The sequence below is a fragment of the Talpa occidentalis genome, unplaced genomic scaffold (genome assembly GCF_014898055.3).
Source record: "Talpa occidentalis isolate TD23 unplaced genomic scaffold, MPIMG_talOcc4v2.1 talOcc4.2, whole genome shotgun sequence".
Classification (NCBI taxonomy): domain Eukaryota; kingdom Metazoa; phylum Chordata; class Mammalia; order Eulipotyphla; family Talpidae; genus Talpa; species Talpa occidentalis.
The window spans coordinates 39,787,355-39,809,133 of NW_023602073.1; the positions used below are offsets into that span (position 1 = coordinate 39,787,355).

The 21,779-nt window shown below is 48.3% G+C and overlaps 1 pseudogene; it reads left to right on the forward strand.

The window, feature by feature from the left end:
* The first annotated feature begins 14,250 nt into the window (after positions 1-14,250).
* On the forward strand, positions 14,251-20,666 carry LOC119253191 (patr class I histocompatibility antigen, A-126 alpha chain-like; annotated as a pseudogene).
* Positions 20,667-21,779: the final 1,113 nt, after the last annotated feature.

Below are 21,779 nucleotides of genomic sequence, written 5' to 3' on the forward strand. Positions count from 1 at the left end.
AGAGGGATGAGTGCACCCTGGAGGACAGAACAGGCAGCGGCCTTAGCCACCCGATCAGCTGCCCTGTTGCCCTTTGCCATGTCAGACCCACCCTTTTGGTGGCCAGGGCAATGCATCACAACCACAGGTGATGGTAAAGCTACTGCCTTTAACAAGCCAGGATTTCTAATGGATATTTGATGTCCTTGTTACTGGCGGTAAGGAGTCCCCGTTCCTTCCAAATGGCCCCGTTCATGTGGAAAATCAAAAAAGAGTACTTGGAGTCAGTAAATATATTGACTCTTTTACCTTTCAAGAGTTCCAACACACGGGTCAGGGCTATTAATTCGGCTTTTTGCGCTGATATACCTGCCGGAAGAGTCTTGGCCTCCACGGTGTTCTGGAGCGTCACCACTGCGTATCCCGCGCATTGATGGCCTTGGTCCATGAAGCTGCTGCTATCTGTAAATAGCTCCCACTCTGGATCTGGCAGAGGCTGGTCAGTCAGATCTGGTCGGCTGGCATACACTGTGTCTATGATTTCTAAACAGTTATAGATTAAAGTGGCATCCTCAGGTCCGTCTGCATTACTTGGAAGCAGTGTGGCGGGATTCAGGGAATTAGAAAACTGCAACTTCACATTAGGATTGTCCAACAGAGCTGCTTGATATTTTCCCATTCGCCCAGCGGTCAATCAAAGTCCACCCTTCTGCTCCAGCAATGTCAAGACCTGATGTGCACACACACAGTGATGGGCTGACCCAATGTAAACTTCTCTGCCTCGTGTAGGAGGTCACAATTGGCAGCGACAACACGCAAACATGGAGGCCATCCCTTAGTGGTGTGGTCCAATTGTTTGGACAGATATGCCACAGGCTGCATTTCTGGCCCCAACAATTGGATTAGCACTCCTAGGCCAACTCCCTGTCTCTCATGTACATAAAGTCTGAATGGCTTCCTAAGATCTGGAAACCCCAATGCTGGTGCTGAGATCAACTTTACTTTTATTTCATCAAAGGCCTTTATACATTCTGGAGTCCAAGACAAATGTTCAGAGTCCAGGCCTTTGAGAGCATCATATAAGGGTTTTGCTACTAATCCAAAGTTAGGAATCCAAATCCTGCAAAACCCAGCCATACCCAAAAATCCACGCAACTGTCGCCGGTTGCTGGGGATTTTAAGGGCTGAAATTACCTGTTTCCTTTCCGTCATCAGGTTCCATCTGCCTTTCTTAATTTCAAACCCCAAATACGTCACCATTTGTTTACAGATCTGTGCCTTTTGAGGTGACATCTTATAGCCACATTCTGCCAGGTGGTTCAGTACCACTATGTTATTTTCCAGACAAGATTTGTAGTCTGGACTTGCAATCCATAAATCATCTACGTATTGCAATAAGACGCCCTGGTTTAATTGAACCTTCCTGAGATCCCTGGCCATTATTTCCCCAAAAATAGTTGAGGAGTTCTTAAACCCCTGTGGAAGCACAGTCCAGCAATACTGGAGAGTGCTCTTAGGGTCTTGCCACTCAAAGGCAAAAAGCAGTTGATGCTGGACATCTATTGGGATACAGAAAAAGACATCCTTAAGGTCTAATACTGAAAACTACCCGAAGTCACCAGGTATGGCAGTTTATAAAGTGTAGGGATTAGGCACAGTGGGATGTAAATCCCGAACAATGTCATTAATGGCCCTTAAATCTTGGACAAAATGGGACTCGCCCATATGGGGTTTCTTCATTGGCAGAATCGAAGTGTTGTGTGGTGAGCGGTAGGGCTGAATGAGTCCAGATTGAAGGAACCTTTTCAATACTGGTTCAATTCCCCTCAAGGCCTCCTCCTTTAAGGGGTATTGCTTCCTCCTTGGGGTTCTGCTCCCCTCTATCACTTCTATCTTTATAGGCTCTGCATTTTTCGCACATCCTGGGGTCTCATCAGCCCATACACATTTACTTACTCTCAACAATTTCTGGAGGTAAAAGTTCACCTTTCAGTGGAACATCTTGAGTAACATCTGGAACCGCAGAGCATGCCCTGGAGGTACCTGTAGGTAAAGCCCCTGATGTTTTGGTGAGAATATAATTCATGTGTTGAGCTTACTTAAAAGGTCACGACCAAGTAGAGGGATTGGACACTCTTCCATGTACAGGAAGCTGTGCTGAAGCTGTGGTGGTGCCCACCACTCCAAAGGTTGTAAGAAGGCTTTCTGTTGTGGCCTTCCCGTAATCCCAGTGACTGCTGCAGTCTCTTTGCTCATTTTAGTTAATTTTGAATTCAAAACTGAGTATGTCACTCCAGTGTCCACCAAGAAATCAATCAGACAATCCCCCACCGCGAGGGTTACCCGGGGCTCTGAGGGGGTTGTTCTAATGGGCTTCTCTAGATCTAGTGGAGCCCCCGGGCACCCCTATTCTTCTTCTGAAAATTCTCCATGAACTATCATTTGTCTCCTTTCCTCTGCACTTGGCTCTAGATTCCTTCTACTCTGTCTATATTCCCTCCTATCTTCACCTGAGGCTCTACTCTGTGCTGCCATTTGTCTCCTTTCCTCTGTGCTGAGCTCTCAATTCCTTCTCTGTCTGTATTCCCTATCATCATCATGAGCCTCTACTCTGTGCTAACATTTGTCTTCTTTCCTCTCTCCTTGGTTCCTGGTTCTGTGTACTCCTTCTATATTCCCTCCTGTAACCCCTGCATGAATCATCATATTGTGGTGTTCTGTCTTCTATCCTGCCTTCTGTAATTATTGCGTCTGCCGCTTCCCTGTAATCTGGGTCTACTGTACTTCTAATGTCCCTCTTCCCTACAGAAAGCACACTGATTTCTTCCTAGGGGTTCATGTCTCAATCCATTACTGTTTCCCTGAACCCCTGTTTTGTGTTCTCTTTGTAAGAAAACAGTTGCAGGTTTCGGTCTCCTGTCCTCTCTATTATTATAAACCCTAAATGCTAAGTCCACTGCCTGGGATGGACTCATCTCTGTGATGCTGTCCACCTTTGCTTACTTTTTCTTTATGTCTGGGGCACTATGGATAATGAACGCCATAGTGATCAGATGAGCATTTTCTGGGGCATCTGGGTTTATATTCGTGCGGTTGGTGTATGTTTGAATAATTCTCTCAAGGAACTCTGATGGATCCTCATTAGCTACTTGTTCAAGTTGTAATATTTTGTTAAATTTTTTTTTGGGGAGATTCCCTGCTGCAGTCCTACCAATAAACATTTTTTATACAGTTCTAACATCACCATTCCTCCATTGTTGGGGTCCCATTCAGGATCTACCACTGGGACAACCATCTCTGGCTCTGGGGATTCTCTATCCTGTTGGTGGAAATGGTCAGCCTCCTCCCTGGCTTTTCTGAATACCATTCTCTGCTCATCCAGAGTTAGTAAAGTGTGCAGCATGGACTGTATATCTGCCCAGTCAGAGCGGTGGGAGACGAAGATAGAGGCAAACAAGTTCACCATCCTCCTAGGAGCCTGCTGTTATGAAGGGACAGAGCTCCTCCAATTCAGGAGGTCCGCAGTACTAAAAGGATGGTGCGACCAAAAGTACCCAGCAGGTCTCCCATGTTCATTCAAGCCACCCATTGGCATCTGGCAAAGAGGAAACTGTCCTGCCTCAGGGTGATCCTTCCTGCCAAAATGGGTGTTGCGTCTAGTGTGGGGAGGAGATGCCATTTTAGTTTCCTCCCTGGAGGGCAGTGGAGGCTGTGAAGCCTCAGGAGTCTGTGCGGGAGGGGCCTTGTCACATGAAGAAGGGCTTTGTCCTGATGTATTTAAGGAATTTAACATATGATGCTCCTCCTCTTCTAACTCTGCCCTCTGGCAGTCCTCATGGGAAGGGGAAGGTTTATCCTTTCTCTGTGCCATCAGCCGAGCCTCTGCCATATCCAATTTATGGAGGGCAGCCTGTATCTAGTCCTGCAAACTTTTAAAAGCTTGATCCTGCATGCTTTTAAAAGCTGACTCAAAAGTGTTATGGTTTTCATCCCTCATACTCTTAATAGTTAAATCAAGAGCCTGAATTTGTTGTTGCATGGCTAAGTTAAGAGCCAGAATGTGTTGAAGTATGTGAAGTAGAACATCTACCTCTCATAGAACCAAGAATGTAGCAAATGGCGCTTACACATGTTACCAAAAAAACACCCAGACGCACAGACTGTAAAGGGATGGCTTGTAAATCACCCATGTATGTATACAGTAGTAAAATCATGTGCCATACACCAGGCTTCATCAAATTATTTACGTTCATGAAGCTGGTGGTAATTAATGGATAAGGGCTACTTAAATTCAAGGCCGGAAGAAAACTGAAAGAACTCAAGCTAGGGATAAAACTGTGTAAGCTCATGGTTGAGGCCATATTTGGGTCAAAAACACACAAGAGCTGTACACACAGGAAAAAAAACTGACTTTTCGGGACTTGAGACAAAGATTACACTGCGAGTCCTGCAGACCTAGTGCGCTTATGGTGACCAACGCAAGGAAAGTTACTTTGGGTTGGTCAACCGTGGGTGTAACTTGGAAACCACGTTGGGCACCAAACTGCTACAGGGCAGCCCTAATACAAAACGGGTTGCCTGACTGTGGGCCCTCACCTGCGCGCTTGAAAGGTCTTATCAATACTCTACTGCAGGCACACACAAAAGGTTAATAAAAGGTTTATTTACAAGGGAAGGGCAAATGAGGAAATGTACAGCTCAGGGAGAAAAGTGGGAGATAAAGTTTTAAATGTGTCCTACCCAATCCGCCGATCTGGAATCCCAAATGGCACTCTGAGAGCTGGCCGCAAGCCAGGAGCCGTGAAGCCAGGAGGCGAGTGAGAGAGAGACCCCAAGGCCCACGTGTTTGGTTTTTATACCAAACCTGGCTGCTTAGCTCCACCCTCAGGTCCCAGCAACCTTCTCTTTGGTGGTGATGGGATTTGTCTTTCCCAATGACTTGATGGCTTGGTTTGGAGTGGGGGTGGAGTCCACAAATCCTGTATGGAATTAGCTCAGGATATCCTTTCCCCCTAACAGAAGCACTGGCCCACCACAGCCAGGCATGGAAGGACAGTCACTTTTCCAGTGACCCTGGACATTGCAGATGGGGCACCGTCCTGACAGAGGGTGGGGGTTGGGGCATTGTCAGGACCAGTGGCTTTTTCGGCCACATTTGAAGCAGGGTCCCAGCTGCGGTCGGTTGGGGCCCATTGTCATCCTCTTTGAAAGGGCGGCAGGTGCTGAGATCACTGGAAGAGCATGGCCTGGTGGTTTTAAGGCAGCTACTAGGGCCTGAGCTTGAAGCTCAGCCTTCTGGCAACTATGGAGTTCCCTTTCTGCCCTGTCATGTGTAAAGGGCATATTCAGCAGATCCTAGATAGGGGTTTGAGGACTGTCGTCAGCCTTTTTAAGCTGTCTTTTAATATCTGGGGCTGACTGAGATATAAAATGGGTAGCCAGAACTGTGGCACCTCCAGGCAAGTCAGGGTCAAGCCTGGTATGGCGCTGGAGCGCCTACGTCAGGCAGCAGCTAAGGAGGGCAGCAGGGTTTTTGAGGCAGACTGGGTAATCTTTGTGAGCTTAGTAAAGCTTATAGGTTTAGGTGCTGCCTGTTGGAGACCAGCTAGGAGACAGGTGAGCCCAGCCCCAGGGTCCTGCCTGTGTCACTCTGGTAGGCCCACCCCGGCTCTGGGCTGGGAACTGCTGCGGAGCCTGGGGGCATGGCTGTGTCAGTCAAATGGACCTGATCTCCATGGTCTTGGACAGACCTAAAAACACATTCCCTTTTATTAGAGGTCAGGGTGGAATAGAAGATAATAGGTAATCATGACTTGTAAGGTCATAGGCTTGGGTAAAAAAACGTTATTTTTTGTAGGTAGTGAAAGAGCCAAGACGCTTTTCAATCTGGGAGAGGTCAGAGAAAGGAACATGGACTCTAACTCCTCCTTCAGTCCCACCCACTTCCCTGAGGGGAGGGACAAGAGGATAAGCAGAGAGAGGGTGTGGCGGCTGGGAGGTGAAAAGAAAGGGGGGGGGACTGGATTGGGGAGCTGGAGGAGAAGATAGAGAATTTAGGGGATCAAAGAACACAGAAGAGGGGTTGGGAGAGGGCGAAGAGTCTGAGAGGAGTCTCGAGACTAAAAATATGGCAGGTTTTCAGGAGGGAGGGAAGGGGTGGAGTGCAAGAGAAAGACAGCCTGGGCTTAAGGCAATTTCGGGCCACTTTTTCTGCCTACGACAAAGGTTGTCTAAGTCGGTTAGAATTTTGGGGTCAAAAGAGCCCATTTCCGGCCACCTAGAGCCACTGTCCAGTTCATATTTGGGCCAGGCCGTGGTGCAATAAAAAATGAGGCACTTAGGTCTCACATCTGGCTTTAAATGTTGAGGGCCAAGGGCCAATAGGAGGCACCCCAAGGGGGTGTCTGCCAGAATGTGGGATTCCGTTGATTCCATAGTGAGTGTCCGTCTTAGGATCTCAAACGGAGGGTCGGGGAGGGAGGCCGGCGTCCCAGTGTCCCTGGCCCGATCCTCAGGGAATCGAGCGGGAGAGTGAAAGGGGAAGGAGGCGTACCGCCGTCCTCTTTACCTCCAAGAAATAGGAGAGGTCGTTCCTCTGAGGAGATGTCTCACTTCAGAGGGAACCCCAAATGGAAAGCGCAGATCAGGAGGGGGTAGCAATCGCTGAATAAAATGAAGAAACCCCCGTGATCCTGTTATAGGGCAGCACCGATGTTAGGGGGAAAGGATGTTCTGAGCTAAACGCATACAGGCTTTGTGGACTCCACCCCCACTCCAGACCAAAGCCATCAGGACATTGGGAAAGACAAATCCCATTGTAACAGGGTGGTCCCAGGAAAGGGGGAGGTTCCCTGCCCCACCCAAGGGAGGGTGGAGCTGAGCAGCAAGAGAAGAAGCTGCAGGAGGAGACTGAGGAAGGAAGCAGGATGGAGCCAGGAGACCTGAAGGAGGCGCATGGAGCCTAGAGACATGTGAAGAAACTGCGCTTGTCTTTTGGTCGTGGACTGGGTAACACAGATGTGGGTGAGACCCGTGGGGAGGTGACAATGGCAGCTTTTATTTGGATGTTGATTTTGCTCTTTTCCTTCCGGGCTTGTCCGGTTGTTTGTGACCCTTTTCTGTGGGTCCCCACTGGAAGATATTTTAGACTTGTGGCAGGCTTTGGGGCCTTGCTCTGGGCCGACCCCATATGGATGGAGTTTTACCCACGAGGGGATGGGTAACTTTGGGTGCTTCATTTAGAAACTAGACTCTTTGCCTTACCTGTATTGTTTCCTAGTTTTTATTAAAGTTCCTTCCCATTAAAGTCTCCTATGTTTTGTGTTGATGCGGCGGATGGCAGAACCCATTTAGAATAGGCAGGTTTGCGGGGCTTGGGCTGCCCCTCTCCCTGTCCTATAACAGATTTGGCGACCACGAAGATTTAGGACAGAGCCATCCGTGGTTAGTCAGCCCCATGGGGAAACTGGGCTTCCCTATGGCACTGGCTACCATAAGCGCAAATGTGATTTTTGGTTTCTCCGGTGTGTTTGTTTCATATGTCGATTTGCTTTTGAAAAACTGGCTTGGGCTTTGTGAAGATCTGTGTGTCTGTATGTAATTTGTTTGTAGTGACTTGCTAAGACATTTGATTTTGTGGAAATTGTTCTGTGCCGGTTTTACTCAAAATATTAGGCAGTACATTGGACCATGTGGCCAGATCAAAGATGGCGTCTGAGGCCACTTGGAACTTTTTTTTTCTTTCTTTTTGTAATCTCTGCTGTCTCATTAGCATTTCTAAAGGCAATAATGGTTCTTCAGTGGTATGTTGCTTTGTCTTTGACTACTTCCTGCCCTGTGTCTGACCGGTTTTGCAAGCCAACTGTGGAGCAGTGGTGTTTTTAATTAGCAAATGTATGCCTGGGTGTTAAGGAAAGAGTAGCCTTAAGCAGTAACTGGTAATTGCTAGTATCCTTGATGGATTCTTGGAGATAACTTGAATTTTTGCAAAGTCTGGATCAGAAAAATTAACAAGATTTTGTCTGAGTCTTGAAGGATTTGCTACTGTGAATTTTGTCTACACAATTTGTTTTGGGCATGTTTGCCATTTTGAATACTGGATTTGTTCAATTGCTGGTGTAAGACAAGATTCTAAGTTTCTGCTTCCTACTGAGGAAGGTCTGTTGTGGAAAGCACTCTTTAGGGTGCATCATGTAACTGTACCAGGTTTTCATACCTGTGTTGTTGTTGCCCCTCCCTAGTGTGGGGGAGGTGTAATCTGTGCTTACATGTTTAATCTGCTCTTTCAGCTTCTGTCCCAGAGTGGCTAACAGAAGTAAGGAGATGACTCCTTTTAATTGAAAGTTAATTACTGATAATTTGATTTTGCTTTTTCAGGTTCTATTCCAGGAAACCCAAGGAGTGCCTGCTTGGTGGCTAACAAGAGATGACTCCTTTTGCTTAAAAGTTAACTGTTATTTTTATTCTTTCAGTTGCTGTACAGAATACCCCAGGATTGACTTCTAACAAAAAGTCTTCAACACTGAAAACCCTAATGTGATAAACAAGGTCGTGTAACTCTTGTGATTAATAAAACTTTTCCTTCCTATTTCCAAAGTCTTAGGTTTGTAGGATGACAACCGCAAATTTTTCTGCCAGCAACACTCCACATTTTTTTTGGACTTTGACATTTTTTTTCTGAGCCTATGGAGTAAAACTGCAGTTACATAACATATTCTACATGGCATAAAAAAAAAAACTGTCTTTGTCTATATGTTGTATGTCTGTATGTCCTTCTGTCTGTCTTGACCTCCAGTGATTGACAGATTGGTATACATGGTGCCCATAGACGTTGAAAAAAAAAAAAAGAGTCTCCGGTTATGAGAAAAACAAAAAGTTATGGTTTTGCTACAGGGTGGTCCCCAGGAAAGGGGGAGGTTCCCTGCCCCACCCAAGGGAGGGTGGAGCTGAGCAGGAAGAGGAGAAGCTGGAGAAGAGACTGAGGAAGGAAGCAAGATGGAGCCAGGAGACCTGGAGGAGGCGCATGGAGCCTAGAGACATGTGAAGAAACTGCGCTTGTCTTTTGGTCATGGACTGGGTGACACAGATGTGGGTGAGACCCGTGGGGAGGTGACAATGGCAGCTTTTATCTGGATGTTGATTTTGCTCTTTTCCTTCCGGGCTTGTCTGGTTGTTTGTGACCCTTTTCTGTGGGTCCCCACTGGAAGATGTTTTAGACTTGTGGCAGGCTTTGGGGCCTTGCTCTGGGCCGACCCCATATGGATGGAGTTTTACCCACGAGGGGACGGGTAACTTTGGGTGCTTCATTTAGAAACTAGACTCTTTGCCTTACCTGTATTGTTTCCTAGTTTTTATTAAAGTTCCTTCCCATTAAAGTCTCCTATGTTTTGTGTTGATGCGGCGGATGGCAGAACCCATTTAGAATAGGCAGGTTTGCGGGGCTTGGGCTGCCCCTCTCCCTGTCCTATAACACCATCACCACCAAAGGGAGGTTGCTGGGACCTATAACCGATACAAAACGGGTTGCCTGACTGTGGGTCCTCACCCGCGCGCTTAAAAGGACTTATCAATGCTCTACTGCAGGCACACACGAAAGGTTAATAAAAGGTTTATTTACAAGGGAAGGGGAAATGAGGAAATGTACAGCTCAGGGAGAAAAGTGGGAGACAAAGTTTTAAATGCGTCCTACCCGATCCGTCGATCTGTAATCGCAAATGGCACTCTGAGAGCTGGCCGCGAGCCAGGATCCCTGAAGCCAGGAGGCGAGCCAGAGAGTGAGCCCCCCAAGGCCCACGTGTCTGGTTTTTATACCAACCCTGGCTGCTTAACTCCACCCTCAGGCCCCAGCAACCTTCCCTTTGGTGGTGATGGGATTTGTCTTTCCCAATGTCCTGATGGCTTTGGTCTGGAGTGGGGGTGGAGTCCACAAAGCCTGCATGGAATTAGCTCAGGACATCCTTTCCCCCTAACAATCCGAGGGACCTTAGAGGCAACAGCTCACCCTGGGAGAGTCACGAGCCAAGCGCTGGTGGTCCACAGGCCGGCCGAGTCTTTTCGTTCTTCGCGATTATTTGGTGAAGTGCCTAGGAAGAGAAGGTGGGCCAACAGGAGGAAGAGGAGGATGGCCCCTCTAAGGGAGATGGGAAGTTAAGGTGGAAGTGGCCACATGGATTGGAGTTACCAGGGAAGCCCAGGAAGGGACTAGAGCAAGTCCCTGCTCCGCTCACGTGGCATGAGAGGCAGCGAGGGCCCGTTCTCCCGCAGGGAGGGTGCCCCGGGTCGTGTACCAGCGGCCCTTAAGCCTTAGTGAGCTCGGAGGGGTTGCAGACTTCCAGTTCCACGGGGAGAGGTAGAAAGACAGTGAAGGAGAGGGAGAGTGGAGGGTTTGGGACAGGGCAGGATCCCCTCGCGGGATCGAACCCCGTTCCCGGCCAATGCACCAGATGAAAGGTTCAGAGAGATAAAGTAAAGGAGAGCCAGGCTAAATTTCTCAAAGGAAGGGAAAATTTATTGCACCCCTGACGACCTCAGGGACCCAAGGTGGGGGTCTGTGAAGCGGCGCACATTGTCAGGGGGAAGCAGGGTTTTATAGGGTGAGGAGAGGTCAGGTGTGAGACTGGGTTTGTAGGTCCCTGAAAAGATTTGTAGGGCAGGGGAGATTCATTATCTGAATCCTCTAGGCAGGCTTCTGCATTCCTGTTCCCAGGTGGGCTTCCTGGTGGGTTTTTGTATTCAGGCCTCCTGCATGGACCTTTCAGTAGTGAAACAATAGGTAACTTTTAAAAAAAAATCATACAATTGTACGATTATCCTTACATTTACAGAAAGTTATTTTCTTAAAAATGCTTTGTTAGCATACATTGGTTATTAATATTCTAAAGTAAAGAAGTAATAATGCCAGGGACCAGCCTCAGCAGACTGTCCTGTGAGGGGTTCCTGTAAGGATGAGAGGGCATGGACAAATCTGAGGGGTTAGGGGGAGAGGGAGTGAGGAGATGCAAACACTTGATCAGGGTGCAGACATCATCCTGCTGAGGGTCTCAGCAGCCCTTTATTTATACCTTACAAGCAAACCCAGAGTACATAAGCATATGCATTAGAGCAGGAAGATAACAATCATCACATCTTCCTCTAGAACAGCCAGGGGTTTATTTGCCCTTCAGCAGAGGTTGTAACATTCTTTATTTTGAAGAAGGCACAGTTGCTAAACAAAAGTGTTCTTAGAATAGTTATTTATCTTAATCATTTTATTACTAGCAAAAACTTACGTGACTGAGACTAACATTTCTGTATTTACTACAGTGAAGGATTAACTAAGGGCTGGGGAAACAAAGGACAGGAAGTTACCTGGGGGAAGGGAGACAGAGGGATTTTTTTCTAACTAACCTATAAAGTTGAGACTAACATATAACCATATTGTTACAGGGCAGGGAGAGGGGCAGCCCAGACACCACAAACCTGCGTATTCTAAATGGGTTCTGCCATCCACTGCATCAACACAAATCATATGAGACTTTAATGGGAAGGAACTTTAATACAATTAGGAAAAAATACAGAAAAGGCAAAGAATATAGTTTCTAAATCAAGCACCCAAAGTTACCCGTCCCCTTGTGGGTAAAAGTCCACCCAAGCAGGATTGGCCCAGAACAAGGCCCCAAAGCCTGCCACAAGTCTTAAGCATCTTCCAGTGGGGATCCACAGAAAAGGATCAGAAATAACCAGACAAGACTGGAGGGAAAAGAGCAAAATCAAAATCAAGATAAAAACAGCCATTGCCACCTCCCCACAGGTCTCTCACCCACATCTGTGTCACCCAGTCCACGACCAAAAGGCAAGTGCAGTTTCTCGGCTCCATGTGCCTCCTCTGGCTCCATCCGGCTTCCTTCCTTCCTCAGTCTCCTCTGCAGCTTCTTCTTTCTCTGCTCAGCTCCACCCTCCACTTGGGTGGGGCAGGGAGCCTGGAACCTCCCCCTTTCTTGGGGACCACCCTGTTACAATCACCCCTTTTAATTTTTATTCCACCATATCTATGGTGGCACAGATCTCAGGGTGTAGTCTTAGGAGACAGGCTTTTTTCAGGGTTACAATGTGTGTAAGAGAAGCAACAATTAGTCAGCAGCATTGTCCATGAATGTCCAGTATGACAGTTTTCCATTACTGGAAAATAGTCCATTATCCAAGCCAAAAGAAAAAAAAACCTGGAGCATTAGAAGCGTGCAGGTGAATGTTTCAGGGCAGCCTGGATACAAAATGGGTTGCCTGACTGTGGGTCCTCACCCACGCACTTAAAAGGACTTATCAATACTCTACTGCAGGCGGGCCTCCCCGGTGGCGCAGTGCTGCAGGCGGGCCTTCCCCGGTGGCGCAGCGGTTGAGCGCTGGATTGCAAAGCTGCCCCCAGCTTCTGCAGCGCCGGTTCAATCCCCAGCTGCTCCCTGGCCACCTGAGGAGGGTCCCACGTGGTGCACAGACCTCTCCTGCCGCCCGCTGCTCCCCTCAGCAGTGTACTTCGGTCTTTCTGCCTGCTCTGCTCCCCGCTCTGGCTCTGTGAATTCTCTCACCCTCCCACGCTTCTGACTGTACCCAGTGCTTGTATAAATAAATAAAAAAATTTTAAAAATCTAAAAAAAAAAAAAATACTGCAGGCACAAACATGAAAGGTTAATAAAAGGTTTATTTTTAATGGAAGAGCAAATGAGGAAATATACAACTCAGGGAGAAAAGTGGGAGACAAAATTTTAAATGTGTCCTACCCGATTCGCTGATCTGGAATTCCAAATGGCACTCTGAGAGCTGGCGCGAGCCAGGAGCCTTGAAGCCAGGAGGGAGCAAGAGAGCAAGAGCCCCCAAGGCCCCCCAAGGCCCCAAGGTTTTTATACCAAACCTGGCTGCTTAACCCCACCCTCAGGTTCCAGCAACCTTCCCTTAGGTGGTGACTGGATTTGTCTTTCCCAGTGTCCTGATGGCTTTGGTCTGGAGTGGGGGTGGAGTCCACAAAGCCTGTATGGGATTAGCTCAGGACATCCTTTCCCCCTAACATGAGGACCCACAGCTAGGCAACCCGTTTTATATCGGGGCTGCTTTGTAACAATATGATTAAAGCAAAAAACAGAAGGCTTTTATACAGAAATCATCATCTAATATATATTGTTTTAATAAGATACTGATTCAATATTAAGGCACCAAGGGCATGGAGGGCGTCAGTGCCAGACAAGCTGCACTGACTCTTCCCTAGCCCCAAGCTCTCAATTAAGGGAGGAATTCTCCTAATCTAACAGAATCTAACCTATTACTCCTCTACTTATTTAATCAGCATAGTTTTCATATCTAACTTTAAGATCAAGGGAAAATTCCTTTTTCTGTAAGATTGCTGATTGTTGTTTTAAGGAACTACAAATATTTCATCAGAGGCAGGGCCTGAGATGGTTATAGCTTTTGGTTCTCAGAATGGTTAATACGTGACATCAGCAGTGGTAACATTGACTATTCCCAAGTGCATTATTTGTGCTGTCAAGATTATTAGCTTAACCAGTCACAAAATTGTTGTTGGCTTATTCTTGAATGCATACTCCAACAGCTACCATACCCATTGTCACTGAAAGGGAACTGTTAAGGAAAAGGGAATCTTTCCCTGTTAAAGAGCCATAGACATGGAAATGTCAGTAAAAGACAAGCTTGCTTCCTTAACAGGCATATCTAAACAAGGACTGGCAGCCTGCTAGGCTGGTTGTTCTCCTGGGCCAGTCTCAAAGATCTGCATCCTCCCCCTTTTCCTGTGTCAAGAATTTGTATGCTAACTAACCAATGTTATCAATGAATTATGCAGTGCCATTTGCTGTCAGATTGGTTATTCAGTAATTGATCAAACAGCATTTGCAGTTTTACTTTTAAATGTGTATTTTAACAATGGTAGAAACTAGCCATAAACAAATGAGACTCTAGCAGGAGTCAGCTAAAGAGATTCCTGACTTTTCAGGAATCTGCCTCATGCCTGGACCTTTGTCAGACTGTTAGGGGGAAAGGATGTCCTGAGCTAATTCCATACAGGCTTTGTGGACTCCACCCTCACTCCAGACCAAAGCCATCAGGACATTGGGAAAGACAAATCCTGTCACCACCAAAGGGAAGGTGGCAGGGTGGAGTTAATCAGCCAGGGTTGGTATAAAAAACCAAACACATGGGCCTGGGGGGGCTCACTATCCCTTGCCTCCTGGCTTCAGGGCTCCTGGCTCGCGGCCAGCTCTCAGAGTGCCATTTGGGATTCCAGATTGGTGGATCGGGTAGGGCGCATTTAAAACTTTGTCTCCCATTTTTCTCCCTGAGCTGTACATTTCCTCATCTGCCCTTCCCTTGTAAATAAACCTTTTATTAACCTTTCGTGTGTGCCTGCAGTAGAGTATTGATAAGTCCTTTTAATCGCGCGGGTAAGGACCCACAGTCAGGCACCCCGTTTTGTATCGGGGCTGCCCTATAACAAGACGACAGGAGTAGCATGGCTCCCAGCATAATAACATCTTTTGAAAGGTTTTATTCTAGTAAAGTAAATATTTAAAGCTATAACCCACATGAAAAAATTATACATGGGATCCGTAGTGATTTATGAGACTGTAGAGACATCCTGAAAGAAAAATGTTTGAGAATCACTGACCCAATTCCTGGGCCTGGATTCAGGGAGGCAATAGTGTGACAAAGGTCTTGGTGCAGGAGAGCAGGGGTCTCGGGGTGTGGCTCTCAAGGTCTCAGTCCCCAGAGCGCTGTTCCGGACTGGAAGTTGACTGTTGGGGTTTCCTCATCTCCCCAGTTTCACTTCTCACAACCTGGGCGGGTCCTCCTTCCTGGATACTGGTGAGTCACCCCAGGGCTCACTCCCCATTGCCTGGAGGTCTCCAGAGCAGCCAATCAGCAGCCCCGCGGCTCCAGTTCCAAAGCCCCCACCCACCCGCTGGGACTCCGTGGAGGCGCGTCCTGGGGGATGGGGGGCGCAGCCCTCCTGCTGCTGCTCGCGGTGGCCGCGGCCCCGAGGGAGACCCGGGCGGGTGAGTGCGGGTCGGGAGGGGACAGGGCGCTCCCAGAGGCCGGAGCGAGGGCGCGGGCGGGGGTGGGAAAGGCGCGACCTCGCCGCCGCCCTAGGTGTCCCCCACCTCGGCCCCGCCCCGTCCTGGCCCCTTTCCGTCCCCCGAGACCCCAGCCTCTTCTGGCCCCCCGAGTCCCGGCCATTTTCGTCCCGCAGCCACTTTTCAATCTCACTCGTCTTTCACCCACTTTCTGTCTCGTGGGCGCCCCCCGGGACTCGAGCCCCCGAAGGGGAGAAGAATAGGCCGGGTCTCCCCTCCCGCCCCCAGGCCCCCACTCCATAAGGATTTTCCACACCACGATGTCCCGGCCCGGCCCCGGGGAGCCCCGCTTCATCTCCGTGGTCTACGTGGACGACACGCAGTTCCGGCGGTTCGACAGCGACTCTCCGGGCCGGAGCTTGGAGCCGCGGGCACCCTGGGCGGAGCAGGTGGAGCAGGAGAAGCAGGAGGAGTGGGACGAGGACGCGCGGATCCTAAGGGAGCGCGCACTGTGGTACCGAGCGCGACTGGACTCCCTGCGCGGCCTCTACAACCGGAGCGAGACCGGTGAGCTGGCGCGGGTCCGGCCGGGTCAGCACCCCATCCCCACGGACGGGGCAGGGGTGTCGCTCAGGGTCTCCCCCTCCAGGCTTCTCTGCAATTGCCCCGGAACAGCCCGCGCGGGACTTTCACCCCATTTCATTCTGTTTAGTTTATTCAGGGCGGGAGGGGGCGCGGGCCGGGTGACCGCGGGGTGACACTGGCGGGGACAGGGTCTCACACCTTCCAGATGATGTCTGGCTGCGACGTGGGGCCCGACTGGCGAGTACTCCGCGCTTACAGACAGTACGCCTACGATGGCGCCGATTACCTGGCCCTGAACCCGGACCTGCGCTCCTGGACTGCAGCGGACACGGCCGCTCAGATCTCCCGGCGCGAGTGGGAGGCCCTGGGGGAGGCAGAGAGATTCAGAAACTATTTGGAGTACTGGTACTTGAGGTGGCTGCGCACATGCCTGGAGTACGGGAAGGAGACTGCAGCGCACGGGTAAGAGGGGCCTGGAGGCCTCCTGGTCCCCCCCTGCCTGGAGTCACTGCGGGAAATGAGTCCTCTCTCTAGTCCCGAGAGGGGGGCTCCCCTGGGTTTCATGTTCTGCACTAGAGAGACTCCCAGAGACTCCGGCTTCTCCTGAAGGACAGTGAAGGGATCCCGTCTCTCCTGAGAAAGACAGACAGTCCCTGACATCACACGTCACCGGGTCCTTTGGACCAGGGGCCTGTTTGAGAACCACGAGTTTCTCTCTCAGTCTTGTTTCTGGTCTGAGAACATTTTCAGTTATGTGATTCCTGCTTTTCTGTGTCATTCACCTTCCACCCAGGTCAGGAATAAAAAGTCTGTGTTCCACTCCCTCTGCTTCATCCTACCCTGGGTTTTCATCCTCATTCTAGTACTATCTAAGAAATAGGAGACTCTCACAGATTCCCCAGATTAGCCTGTTTTTTACATTTTTATGCTTCTAGCTGTTACAGGGCAAACCCTGATAAAAAATGGGGTTTCCTGACTGTGGGTCCTCACCTGTGTGCTTAAAGGTGACGTATGAATGCTAAACTGCAGACACACATAAAAGGTTGATAAAAGGTTTATTTACACGGTAAGAGGAAATGGGAAATGAATAACTCAGGGAGAAAAAGAGGGAGATAAGTTTGTAAATACGTCCTACCCGTTCCGCTGACCTGGGATTCCAGTGACCCACAGAGGTGGTGAAAACCTAGCACGCCTCGTGGCCAAGCCAGAGACTCCCGGCCACATGACCAGTTAAATACCCAAATGGAGAGCCTAGTTGCTTAACTCCACCCTCGGGTCCTCCCAACCTCCCTTTGGTGATCATGGGATTTGTAGTTCCCAGTGTCATGGGGGTGGAGTCCGCAAAGCCTGTATGGAGTTTGCTCAGGACATCCTTCACCCCTGTCATTCCTGCCACGCCAGTTGTCTTGTCCATTGTGAGGATGGTCTCATGAGATTCCTCAGTGTCCATGGAGGAAACACAAAGTGAGTTTTCTGATTTACCACCTCAGAACCCCCAAGGACACGTGTGACCCACCACCCCACCTCTGAGTATGCGGTCACCCTGAGGTGCTGGGCCCTGGGCTTCTACCCTGCGGACATCACCCTGACCTGGCAGCGAGATGGGGAGGACCTCACCCAGGAGATGGAGCTGGTGGAGACCAGGCCTGGAGGAGATGGAACCTTCCAGAAGTGGGCAGCTGTGGTGGTGCCTTCTGGAGAGGAGCAGAGATACACGTGCCACGTGCAGCATGAAGGCCTGCTGGAGCCCCAAGTCCTGAGATGGGGTAAGGAGGAGGATGTGGGCAGTGATGTTGTTCTCAGGGCCATCAGGAGCCCTTCTGGAGCCCTTCTGGAGCCCTTCAGAGGGTCAGGATAAGGTCTGGAGCTCAGGGTATGATCTTCCCTTCCCTACCAGTGCCCCCTCCTCAGTCCTCCATCCTCACCGTGAGCATCATTGCTGGCCTGGTTCTCCTTGTTGCTGTGCTCACTGGAGCTGCAGTGGTTGCAGCTGTGATGTGGAGGAAGAAGCACTCAGGTAGGGAAGGGAGTGGGGGATCTTGTCCACTGGGGGCTTTCATATCCCAGGGAGAACTTGCCCTGCCTGGTTAATGGGAATTACCATCCACACACATGTGTGTTGCCCAGAGGGCATTTGGTCCAGTCCACCCTCACCTCCTTTCTTCATTTTTCTCAGTCCTGACCTGGGTCTTTAGTCCCAGTTCTGAAAACTTCCTGTTGTGCAGGATTAAAAGATTCCTTTAGGTCTTCTGACCTGACTGCTCCCTGGTCTCCCATGATGCTTCTTCCCACAGTAGGACAAGGAGGAAGCTACACTGAGGCCGCAGGTAAGTGTGGATCTGGGGTTTGATCCCTGAGCCCCTGGGGACAGTGTAGATGGACTCCATGGGGGAGTTACCCTCATCAGTCCTTCCTGTGGTCTCATCTCTGACCAGGTTCTGTTTTGTTCTCAACCAGGCAGCGACAGTGCCTATGGCTCTGATGTGTCTCTCAGCCCCTAAGGATCTTTTACAATGAACCCGATGAGGCTCCTGTTGTGCGCACCCTGGGCAGCAGGGTGATGGTGTCACTGTTGTTCTTAACTGTGATATTGAGCATTTGTTCATATATTTATTTTTCTATGTCTACATAAGTTGCTATGTCTATAAATAATAATAAATAAAATATAATAAATAAAAAAAATTATTTATTCATGCATACAAGAAATGGGGTACAGGCCAGATGCACGGGAGGTGATCAGATTCACCAGAGACAGAGTGGGGAACAGAACAAGCAGACTGATGAAATACACTGCTGAGGGGAGCAGCGGGTGAGACAGGAGAGGTCTGCCGCACCATGTGGGATTCTTGCCTGCTGGCTGGGATCTAACCTACACTGCAGATGCTGCGGACAGCCTCACAGTGCTGCGCTCAACCACCAGCGCCACCAAGGGAGGCCTGGAAGTCAATTTTTTTTTTGCTATATTTATAACACTGTTTTTTTGTCCTTATTAAAATTGGGTTATATCTTGCTGATCATTGAGTTTTAAGCATTATTTGTAAATTCTTGATACAGTGCTTTATCAGTTTTGTAATATGCAAATGTTTCTCCCCACTCTGTGACTGAACTCCTTTACTGACGGGAAAGCAAGCATTATTGTCCAGACAGAAGCATGGATATATTTTTTTAGAAAAGAAAAGATAAATTTCTAATTGGTTTTGAGCAGATACTGGCTGACTGGGATGTTGGGGGATGGAAGGGAATGACTGACTTATGCATATCCTTGAGTGTTATTTAAATGTTCTTGCATGAGCATGAAATATGCTTTCAAAACTAAATTACACTTCATTCCTCAATTTATAAAACTCTTCACACATCATGTCCAAATCACGTATTAAGATCAGACTGGCACGTGGGCTACAAGTGAGGGACCCGCACATCATAGTTGCACAGTCATGGTTTCTCTCAGGGGTCACCCTGGTGTTGTTCGTTCTGTGGGTGTTGGACAAATGTATAATGACCTGTGTCCATCATGAGAATATCATGCAGAGTATTTTCACTGTCCCTAATGTCTTCTGTGCTCCAAGGAAGCAAAAGCAAAAAAGAAACCAATGGAATCACATGAGACTAAAAAGCTTCTATATAGTGGGGGAAACTCATTAAAATGAAAAGACAATATCAAGTTGCAGAAAATATTTGCACACCATCAATCCAAAAAGGAGTTTGCTGCAGCCTTGTTGCTCCAGCCAGATAGGATGCTGACAAGCAGCTAAGAGAAAAGGCCTCACACCGTGCGGCTGAAGATCTGGCATCCCTTTGCTTTTTGTTCTTGGTCATAGAGAGAGAAAAATTTATCAGAAAGTATATTAGGCAATAAATTATATGTATCAGCATACTGTAAGTAAATAGCACGAAAAATTGTTTGTTTAGAAATTAGTTGTTGGGCAGTTTGGCCCACTTGACAATGGGAGATGGTTTGTTGAACATGCCTGACAAGCATTACAATACAATAATTATAGTGGGTCCTTCTTTTGCCTTCCCTTGAAGTTTCTTGGGGAAGTTTTTAAATGAAGCTATTTGAGTTAGGAGTTTCTAAATAAAAAAAGTTCTGATAGCTGAGTAGCAGCCAGCTCCTGCTGTGAAGGCCATGAGAATAAAAAAGGTCTTTTCTTGCTTAGGCTTTGGCTGATAGGGATGTACTGGCGGCTATCCACTGTCTTAGGTTATTGTTTGGTTGAAACAATGAGTTCTAGTGTAAGGCTTAGTTTTTTATTAGCCTTGAAGGTTGCCTTCTTGCTGAGAGCACGTAGTGGCCAAAAGCCCATAGAATAAGAGATGCACTGATTGTTTCTGCTTTGTTTCTGTGCACATGATAATGTCATCTCACTGCTTGCAAAAAATGTATAAATAAAGAACCTGCTGAGCCTCTCGGCAGAAGATACTAGCACCTCACCAAGTGTCGGTGTCTCCTCATTCCCTTCCCCTCAGCCCCTAAGTTTCAGTCCTTTCGTTTTCGCCGAGGCCGTCTCATCCTTTCAGGAACCCCTGACACGACATTTTGCCGGAGGCTGGTCCCCGGCAGGAGTTACTATCCAAGACCTACAAAGAACTGCAAAACAAGAAAACAACTCAATAAAAACAGGGCAGAGGAGCTAGATGGATACATTTGTAAAGAAGACATACAGATGCCCAATAGGTACATGGATAAATGTTTGTCATGTGCTGTCAGGAAAATGCCAATTAAAACCACAATGAGTTACCCCCTTACACCTGTGAGAATGACCCACTGAAGGGTGTGGAGGAAAAGGAACTCTCTCTGGTACATGGTGGGTGGGAATGAAGTCTGGTCCTGTTAGTGGGCAGAATGAGGGTTTTCCAGGGTTTCTCAAACCTGTACACTCTACATGGGATCTGCCATCATCTGAATTAAGACAAAACATACTCTAAAGCCTAAGACCTTCAATAGAAAAGAACTTTAATACAATTAGTGTGCAATAGAGAGAAGAGAAAGAATATAGTTAGAATAGTTCCCAAGTGAAGCACCCAAAGCTACCCGTCCCCTCATGTGTAAATGCCCAGAGAAACAGGGTTGGCCCAAAGCAGGCCCACCGGGCCCGAACGCCCGCCACAAGGGTAAGGCACCTACTGGTAGAGACCCATGGGACAGGGGCAGGAGGGGCCAGTCAAGTCTGGAAGGAAAAGAGCAAAATCAAAATCCACATCAAGACAACAGCTGCCATTGTCAGCGTCTCCATGGGACTCTCACCCAAGTCTTTGTCTCTTTCACATGTCTCTTTCTGTGTCCCCAATTCCCTGGCACAAGTCCAAGCCTGAGGAACAAGCCTGGCTGCTTCTTCACATGTCTCTCTGCTCCATGTGCCTCCTCCAGTCTTCTTTCCTCATCTCAATCCACGTCTTCCTCCTCTTTCTTAGCTTCTCATCCCTGCTCAGCCCCACATTTCCTTGGGTGGGGCGGTAACCTGGAACCTCTCTTTTCTACGGATAGCACATTGGTCCTGCCCCGATGGAAAACAAATGAAGTTTCCTCAAAATATTCAAAATAGACCTGTCCCATGGTCAAGCATTCCATTCCTTGGTATTTATCCAAAGAACGTAAAATGCTAATTCCGAGGAATATGCGCCTCCTATGGTCACTGCAGCACTGTCTACCATAACCAAGCAATGGAGACTACCTAAGTGCCCAACGGCAGGTGAGGGGATAAAGAACACAAACCGTATACACAATGGAATACTACTCAGCCATGAAAAAGAAAAATACTGACTTTGCAACAAGGATAGATATGGATGGGATTATGCTAAGTGAAATAAGTTTGAAGGAGAAAGTTAAATACTGGATGATTTCATTCATATATGGAATATAAAGAAACAAAGCAGGCACAGGTGAAACTAAACCAAAACAAACTCTAGAAATATGACTCTGGAATTGAAGGTATGGGGTGGGGGTAAGAGCAGGAAACAAGGTAGGAAGAGGACCCAGTGGACTATGGTGAAGACTGTGGGTGCCCTTATGGTAGGCGTGATGTGGTAACAAACATCTGAAGAGGGGTGACCCTGGGCCTCTGAACACATACGGTGTGTAAAGCAATGTTACCTCAACTGAGTAGTACAATGAGGGGAAAAAGAAAAGAAAAAAGCAAATTGTCTCCTCAGTCAGCAGTCACT